At 35.8% G+C, this 9189-nt stretch overlaps 1 long non-coding RNA gene across 1 annotated transcript in view; it reads left to right on the forward strand.

The window, feature by feature from the left end:
• The window catches only part of LOC137627417 (uncharacterized), an 8341-nt gene extending 17 nt beyond the window's left edge, over positions 1-8324 (forward strand). Inside the window, exons 1-2 of the long non-coding RNA XR_011041158.1 lie at positions 1-74; positions 7603-8324. The exon at positions 1-74 is cut by the window's left edge and continues 17 nt beyond it. This is a non-coding gene — a long non-coding RNA (uncharacterized lncRNA). The remainder of the gene's footprint in view (positions 75-7602) is intronic.
• Positions 8325-9189: the final 865 nt, after the last annotated feature.

Consider the following 9189-nt stretch of genomic DNA (forward strand, 5'->3'; position numbering starts at 1 on the left):
CGTGTTTGTTGCGCAGTGTTCATTCCCGGTTAGGGCTTGCTGGTGTCGACATCTTGGAATGACTTTGAAGAAAGGTAAGGGAGTACTAAGGGTGTAAATTTGCAATTCATTTTCTTTATTTACTTCATTTAAAGGGTGTTTTCTTGGTCTTATGGTAGGCTATACATTCTTGAGTATTTTCCATATCATTGTATAACTGGTGTTTATAGTGGTCTGGTGGATTTCTTAAGAAAACTTAACAATAACGAAAAATATATGATAGAAATTAGACCCCATTTTTTTTCATAGCATATCTTGTGAAGGACAAAACTTTATATGTTTAGTGATTTAGACTTCATCCTGGAGCATGCCATTTACTGTACATGAATAATGCAGTTATTCACCAAGAATCAGTATCGGTATATCCTGTAAAGTTTGCCAGGTTAGTTAACCGTTAGAGATTTGCAGAAAGTTGAAATTGCAATTATCAATTAGCAGATGGTATCCAAATGGCTAATTGAAATTTGCAGGTAACCAATTGGGGTAAATTTTTACTTGGTACTTCGTAACTTTACTTTTGATTGAGATATTGGTTTCATTAGAGGAAAATGCAATTTTAACTAGGACATTAACTCATAATTGAATTGATCTTTGAAAATACACTATTTTGAATCCCATATACTACTGGTTGAAACCTATAATAATGAAATTAAAGATTTTATTAAAAATAATACCCATTTTGCTCTTGTCTAACCTATCCTAACCCCGCCCAGCTCAACCTAACCTAACGTAACATAGCCTAACCGGTAATAGTATACAACACTACGCTCTCCATTTACTCCAAAATAATGGAATCCTGCAGTTTTGATCTTCTTGCACAGTAATTAGGTGGTTATTTAAATTCTGGGAAAGCAATAATTAGCAAGATATGTTGAGGAAGGGGGAAGGGCTTATAAATAGAAAATAGCTCTGTTTCCTCACCAAACGACTTGGAACTGACATGTCAACAAAGTCATCGAAACAGGATTCGTGATGCCAGCGTACATTTGATATACTGTATATTCAAAATATACTTAATGAAAAATTGAGTTATTACTCAAAATTGTTGCTATTTGTAAATTGCATATTTTATGGACACTTTTGAGTAATTAATCCATTTTTAACTAAGCATATTTTGAATATACAGTATATCAAATGTATGCTGGCATCACGGACTTCTGTTTATGTACGCTGGCATCACGAATTCTGTTTGGTTGACTGTGTTGACATGTCAGTTCCGAGTCGTTTAGTGAGGAAACAGAGTTATTTTCTTTTTATAACCCCTTCCCCCTAACTCAACATATCTTGCTAATTATTGCTTAACCAGAATTTAAATAACCACCTAATTACTGTGCAGGGAGATGAAAACTGCAGGATTCCATTATTTTGGAGTAAATGGAGAGCGTGGTGTTGTAAACTATTACCGCCTAACCTAACCTAACCTAATTCACAACACAGGAGCCTCCTTTCACCCAGTTGTTAAGAAAAAGACAAAAGTGGTGCTTCTGTGGTAAGTTACTAATTGGAAGGGAATATAGGGCCCAACGTTTTATATTCTAAATCTCTCTGGTGTTTGTTTTCAATATTTGAATACGCAATATAGGTTCATTTTATTCATGGTAATAAAAGAAGGTTAGTGTAGAAACGTGTGTTTTATATAATTAGCCTGAGCATTGGAACTAGAAGCTAGTCTGCTTTGCGCGGTTGGTTTGAAAACGTCGCCCTGCTAGAATAATTATCGCGAAGCCGTGAGTATGCTATTTTTACTATTTTATGTGGATTTTTGTATCGTGGACAATTGAATCCACAAAAAGCAAACCCATAAATAAGGAGGTCCAACTATTTTGGAAAATATTTTGAAACTAATAATGGTTTTTACTCCGCTGTGGATTGCTACGCTTCCAAAAAAATCCATTCCTTAACTGCTTCTATATTCTGACAAGTTGTACATGTTGAGCTACGCTTGCCAACCCCAAGGGTCATTATTTTTCGGATTTGTTTTACATTCCCATGAGCAACAGTTGTTATTTCTTTAAAAACTTCTAATGGTTTTTTCTTCACCTTGGCTCATTGCGCTTGCAATAAAAGAAACTTTACATCACTGCTCGTATATTCTGGCAAACAGTACATGTTGGCTGTGCTCGTAACCCCCGTGGGTCATTATTTCCGGGATATTTTTTTTCATTTCACACGAGCAACAATAACTATATGGGTACTGTCTTGAAAACTTCTTAAAACGAAAACTGCATATAGTAACTTCCTTTACGTTCTTTTACGTTTTCTATGCCCCATTTACGATCCTTTACGCTATTCAGAAAAAACTGTATGACACATCTAACCCTAGTTGGAAAAGCAAGATGCTATAAGCTCAAGGGCTCCAACATGGAAAAATAGCCTAGTGAGGAAAGGAAATATGGAAATAGACAATATGAGAAATAATTAACAATCAATAAAATATTTTAAAATCATTAACAACATCAGAACAGATATTTCATATATAAACTATAAAAAGTCTTGTCAGCCTGTTCAACATGAAAACATTTACTGCATGTTTGAACTTTTGAAGTTCTACCAATTCAACAACCCAGTTAGGAAGATCATTCCACAACTTGGTCATAGCTGGAATAAAATGCTCTCCTGTCAGTATATAGCAAGCAGTTGTTGCTCATCTGCAAGACAGAAAAAAATAACCTCGGAAAATGACCCGCATGATGTGCGTGGGTAGGTCATCCATGTACGTTTGCCAGAACAGAGGTCCAGTGAGATTTAAAATAAGTTCATGAACGTGGTATAGATTATAGCCAATAATGTTACTTTAATAGTGATCGCACTAGGACTTGGTGCACAACCCATTCATGTGCCACTTGCCAGAACATAGGAGCAGTGAGATATGTTAATTTGCGAGTGAAGTGAGCCATGTCGGAGCAAAAACCATTTGAGATACATGATATAAATTGTAGGTAATTATGATACTTTAACATCCAGTCACATACATGAACCAGTAAATATCTGATAATCTAATTTCAAGCCAAATACATGAACCATATATTTTCCATAACCTTTTAAATGAAAAATTACATTCGCCATTTTGTGATAAGTACTCAAACATTCCGACCGCGATGCATTGCATAGAGTCTCTTCGTGTGTGCATCTCCCACTTTGGTCTTTTCTGTGCATCGTCAAGTTGTATCGTAAAAAACATGCCGTAAAAAAATTATGTAAAATACCTGTACATGTCCTGTGTGTTTATAGTAATTTTAGTATAAAATGTGATATGTACAATACTCTACACCACACACCAAACAAGTGATGGCTCAAGAGTTGCATCATGCTTTAGACTTAATGCGTAGAACTTTGTACGTAAATAGTTAGTGGTATTGTATTGACACTTTTTTTTTTTTTAGATTTTTATTATTAGAGCTATTGTTATCTTAATTATCTAAAATATTTTGTATACAGTATTGTACAATACTGTACACATATTTTATTTTGCAGTAGTAATGTAGATACAGTATAAGCTACATGCGCGACAAGTTTCAATGGTGAGAATTGACCTGACAAAAACAGCAATCACTTGCGTATTTTACCTTAGATAATTAGGCTGTACTTAAGATAGTCCCAACTGCGAATCGGCATGTTTTGTAGGTTTTCCCTCGCCACACGACAACACCTCATATCTCGCTGACTCGGCCGGAGGCTTACATCATCTCTCCTTGCGTGTGCATCTCCCACTTGTCATTTTTGTGCAATATCACATTATGATGTAAAATACCTTTGCATACCCAGTGTGTGTATAGTGATTTTAGTATGGAATGTGGTACATACATTACTCTACCCCATACTCCAAACAGTTGATGGTTCAAGAGTTGAATCATGCTTTAGACTTGCTGAGTAGAACCTTGTACGAAGACGGCTAGAAATGTTGTAAAGATGCTTTTTTTTTTAAATTTTTATTTTAGTATTTATTGTTATGTCAACTGCTGTACAATACTGTATACAAAAGCCTTTACAGTAGTAATGCAGGTATAGGCTATATGCCCAGTGAGTTTGAATGTTGTCGCGAGTCGACCTGACAAAAACAGCAATCACTTACAAGTTTTACCTTAACTAATTAGGCTGTACTGTATGGTAGTTCTGACCCGCAACCCTATGACACCTGGCATGTTTTGCTCTTCTTCCCCCTCTACACAACACAACGCCTAATCTCTCACTGACTCGGCCTGAGTCTTGCATTGTCTCACCTCGTGTGCATCCCCTGCTTCTGTCATTTTTATGCAACATCATGTTGTGATGTAAAAAGTGTTGTAAAAAATTATGTAGAAACCTGTACATATCCAGCGTGTTTATATTGATACTAGTGTAAAATTTAGTACATACATTATACTACCCCATGTGCCAAACAGTTGACAGTTCAGGAGTTGCATCATGGTTTAGACTTGCTACGTAGAACTTTGTACATGCAGTAGATGGTTAGTTATGTTTTACAGGTGTGTTTTTTATTTTGTTAGTGTTATTGTTATATTAAGTACTGTATAATAGTATATACAAAATACTTTACAGTAGTAATGCAGATATAAACTAAATGCACTGTGAGTTTAAATGGTGCGAGTTGACCTGGCAAAAACAGCGATCACTTATGAGTTCTACCTTAACTGATTAAGCTGTACCGTAGAATAGCCAGAACCGCGATCCTTTGCACCCAGCAACTTTTGCACTTTTTCCCTCTCCACACGACACAATACCTCATCTCTCACTGACTCGGCCTGAGCCTTGCATCGTCTCTCCTCGTGTGTGCATCTCCCGCTTCTTTCATTTTTATGCAACATCATGTGATGTAGAAAGTGTCATAAAATGTTATATACAAAACTTTACATATGCAGTGTGTTTTTAGTGATTTTAGTTTAAAATGTGGTACGTACATTACTCTACCCAATGCGCCAAACAGTTGATGATTCAAGAGCCACATCATGCTTTAGACATACTGCATAGAACTTTGAACATAAATGGGTAGTGGGGTTGTAAAATATTTTTTTCTTTTAATTTTTACAGATTTTAGTGTGTTCATTGTGTTGTTAGATAGGAGCAACTGTTTTATGTTGTTACCCTATATACTACATGTATCTATAAGTGTGGCGATGACCAATGTTATATGCGCCATAATCCTACATGTTCTGTACACTTATTGAAATGTGTTCATTCTTTAACACTATACTTATAAAGCAGTGGGCAGTGAGATGGTAGGTTAGGAATTAACCCACGCTAGGAAAGTAAGTATTCACCCTTCTAGCTTTTCATCCCTGTCTCCATTACTTAACCCAGCAAATAAGTTGGGTTGACTGTATTTCAAGGATGATTTATACTTTTGGATCAGCATCAATAGCTCTATAATAAACAGGAACGTTTATCAACTTAATCAATTAACAAAGTATATGAAATTACACCAAATTTCTTAACAGATTGAACTCTTCTCTTGGGGACGCATTCTTCTGACTTTAGTCATGCTAGAATGTGCAGAAATATTCAGTTGTTCTTAATGAGATAAAAACAGATAATGATTGTCTTACAAAAGACATAACTGGCTAAAGCCAATGCAAACAACGCACAGTAATACACCACCAGTCTCCCAAAAGTAAACAATATGCTTAGACAATTAAATGGTATTCACATTTTGTTTGTACATAAGTTATTTTGCCCTAGCCAATATTTTTCCTATAGAGAAAAATTCCCAAGTCTCCTGTTTCTTACTCAGATCCCTTATACAGTAATTGCTTTTAAATTGAGTGATGGTAAGAAAACTCACGAATGGGTGGTCTGCCCCAATATTCATGAGCATAAATGAATAAAACACAACATAACGAGTAGCGAAAATATATGGTTCGTGTATTTGGCTAGAAATTATAGTATTATATATTTACCTTTCTATACTTAATAAAGTCATCTTCCTCCCCATAGTTATCCCAGCATTAAGGGGTCGGTTGCTTGATGTGCCCTCTTTAAAGCCTTCTATCAAAGGCATCCTCTCCACCAAACCACTTCACTCCATAGCATCCTTCACCTCATCTCGCCATCCAATTCTCAGCCTCCCTCTGGATCTTCTCCCCGTAACTGGTCCCTCCCAAGCCCTCCCAACTCCCTCGCCACCATCCATCCTCAGTACGTGCCTGCACCATCTCAGTCGGGACACTTATCTTCTGTGTAATCTTTACCATACCTGGCATTCTTCTTATTTCATCTCTATTTCTATAGATACACTCCATCATTTACACAAGTTTCCAAATGGCTCCTTAAAATTTGCACAGTTCTCAACCTCGTCCTCAGCATTTTCAAGGATTTGTAATATCGCATCATCGTTCCGTGAATAATCTATTCTTCTCAGCCCTATCTGCCTTAGTGTTTATTTAATTCAACTTGATTTGCATGGTAATAGCTCCTTCAGCTACTGAAGTATATATTCTGGCATACCATTGTCAGGAATGTAGGAAGACTCCTATAACATTTTCTATTATGGTATACCAAATTATCTATTAATGATTTAGTTCAACTTCTGGCATATATTGCACTTTTGTGGGAAGATCATAGAAATTATTTTTGAGGAAGAACGGTCAGAGTTTATCATCCTTTTCCCTTTAGTTTTTTTGAGGTAAAAAAAAAAGTGTTGGGTATTTATTAGATATGTCGACAGTTATCAGAGTACTTCAAAAGTTCAGAGCTATTGGTTAACCAGATAAGGAAAAAAAAAAGTGACCACAAAAGCCCATAGAATATGTCAATAAGCTGGTTAGGCTGCAATAACATGCCAACAGTTGAATAAGACCACTAAATTTCCAAACACCATCAAGTAACTTAAAATGATTGTAATTGTTTAATTTTCTTGCTATTGGCAAGTTATTTGCATGCCCCCTTCTAACTATACTAGCCTCCTGGCTAGTACAGTGGCAACGCACTCGCCTAGCATTTTCATGGGACCATGAGTTTAAGCTGTTTACTGGGGAGGTCACTGCTGTGGCTAGGCATCACAGTGGGGGTTGAGCTGACGTCCTGGTGAGTATCTATTCTGATGGAATTGGAGCTGAAACCAGACACCTTTAACTTAAAACCAAACACGGCAAAACAGACAGGACAGGACTATTTTTTATGACGAATTACGTATTGGGACTTGGGAAGAAGTTTAAGTATCATGCTATTACAAAGTGAATTAACTGAGGGATTGTAAACATCTAGTAGCATATTGAAATGAGAGGGGCATCCCAATCAGCACATATGAACAATTCTGATAATTTATGCTTTCATTTGAAACTTTGTCCCACTAGTTAGTATTTTATATTCCTTGATTGGTCATTCTTCTCTATACAGTATCTCGTTTTTATTTTGATTCTTATTTTGCAGAGACAATAGAGCATAACCGCCTTTGAGTATAGTTCTTGCAAATACTTCCATAAGACAAACTGATTATCAAGCATTAGGTTGAAGGATATGTTTACCTAGTTATGTGATCATTAGAGTAGTAGCCCTATAGAATGAATATTGAACTGTTTACTGTTGGAGCTTATTGTATTAGAATTAATTTTATTTTATTTTCCGCAGGTTCTAAAAAAGTGACAAACCAAAAGCTGCTGAAGAAGCTATCTGTCAAGGTCCGGACTCATATCAACTGGAAACAGTGTCCGCTGGGATGTGCCAGTCTGATGCTGTAAAGGAGTGGTTGGTGCAACATCGCCGGAGCAAAGGCATAGTAGAAGAGAGGGACAGTGTACAAGAGGACAACAAAGTTGCAAATCTGTACAAAGAACACACCCTGCACAAATCAGTCTATCATCATAGTTGCTATGCAAATAACTAGAATCAAATTTAACATGTCCAAGACCGTTATGCATATGCATCATCTAATCGCCGTACAGTAGCCGTGTGCAAGGGTGTAATTCATCTTAGGCTTCCTTGGATATTTCGCTTCTAATTTTTTTTTTCATTGTTCACTGTAATCTAGTCTATGCAAAGGTGTATGTTTTTTATGAAACAAAGTATTATCACTATAATGTTATGTTAAACCATCTGTGCGCAAACTTTATAAAAGGTCAACTCTTCTGGTAGAAAGAAGGAGTTAGGATACCTTTATTATCGTTATATAATATCTATCTCTAGCACAGCTTCTTCTTTCTTCTCTCTTCTCTCTTTTTCCATTTCTATTTATTTCCAGCACAGTATATATGCAATAATCGTTATGTCAATTATCTCCATATTTATTTCGGGGTGTTCTCTTTTTATTTCTGTTTTTCCTGTCGTTTTAAATCTTAAAGATTTCCAATGTCTCTCTTGTTTGATATCCTGTGAATCAAAACTTCAAGATTATTCCTGAAAGCCTTAAAGTTATTACACCCAATGAAAAGGTTAAGATTAATATATAGTAAAGTGGATATTCGAGACACATGAGTTTATTGATAGATATAGTTGAAGGGAACTAGGAAAGGAGGAATTGTACCAAAGGTAATGCTTCAAGGGGTAAGAAATCTGAGATGGTGATCAATTATTTAGAACAGTGGTAGGAAACCTAACGTCAAGTCTAGACTTTATTTCCTTAAAATATTTAAGCAGATTAGTTTAAGATAGTATCTATTGGACAAGAAAAGTCTAGCTCTCCAATTAGGCATATCTTGCCAGTGCTGTTCAGTTTATTTTTAGGGGGTTGGGTAAAAAAAAATAAAGCTGATGGTTTAGTAAACAACACTTCCATAAGTATTGGTGGTATAAATATACTAGCAAAGTAAAAAGAAAAAAATTGATGTTTGCTTATACTCGTATGTACCAACATTACCGCCCTACTTCCTTTCTTGTTATAATCACCAATATTTGGCTGAACTGAAAATTCCAATTTAAAGTCCCAGTATTAGAAATGTTTCTCATATATTTTACGTAGACATATAGGGAACTAAGCTTTTACTTTTTATTTATTAAATAGGTTTACTTATTGAGCCAGCAACTAATCCATACTGTATATTAGATGTAATGGGAACCCTAGCGGAGCAGCTAATCTTTCTGGAAACTGGCATAAAAATTGGCACACACCTTGGAATTCCTCTTTTGGTGAAACATGTTACCTACCTGAAAGTTTCAAGATAGCCACCATTGTATTACAGAAATATTGCATTTCTCTATAAAATCACATAGACTTGTCCT

This window comes from Palaemon carinicauda, chromosome 35, assembly GCF_036898095.1.
Source record: "Palaemon carinicauda isolate YSFRI2023 chromosome 35, ASM3689809v2, whole genome shotgun sequence".
NCBI classification, from domain to species: Eukaryota; Metazoa; Arthropoda; class Malacostraca; order Decapoda; family Palaemonidae; genus Palaemon; species Palaemon carinicauda.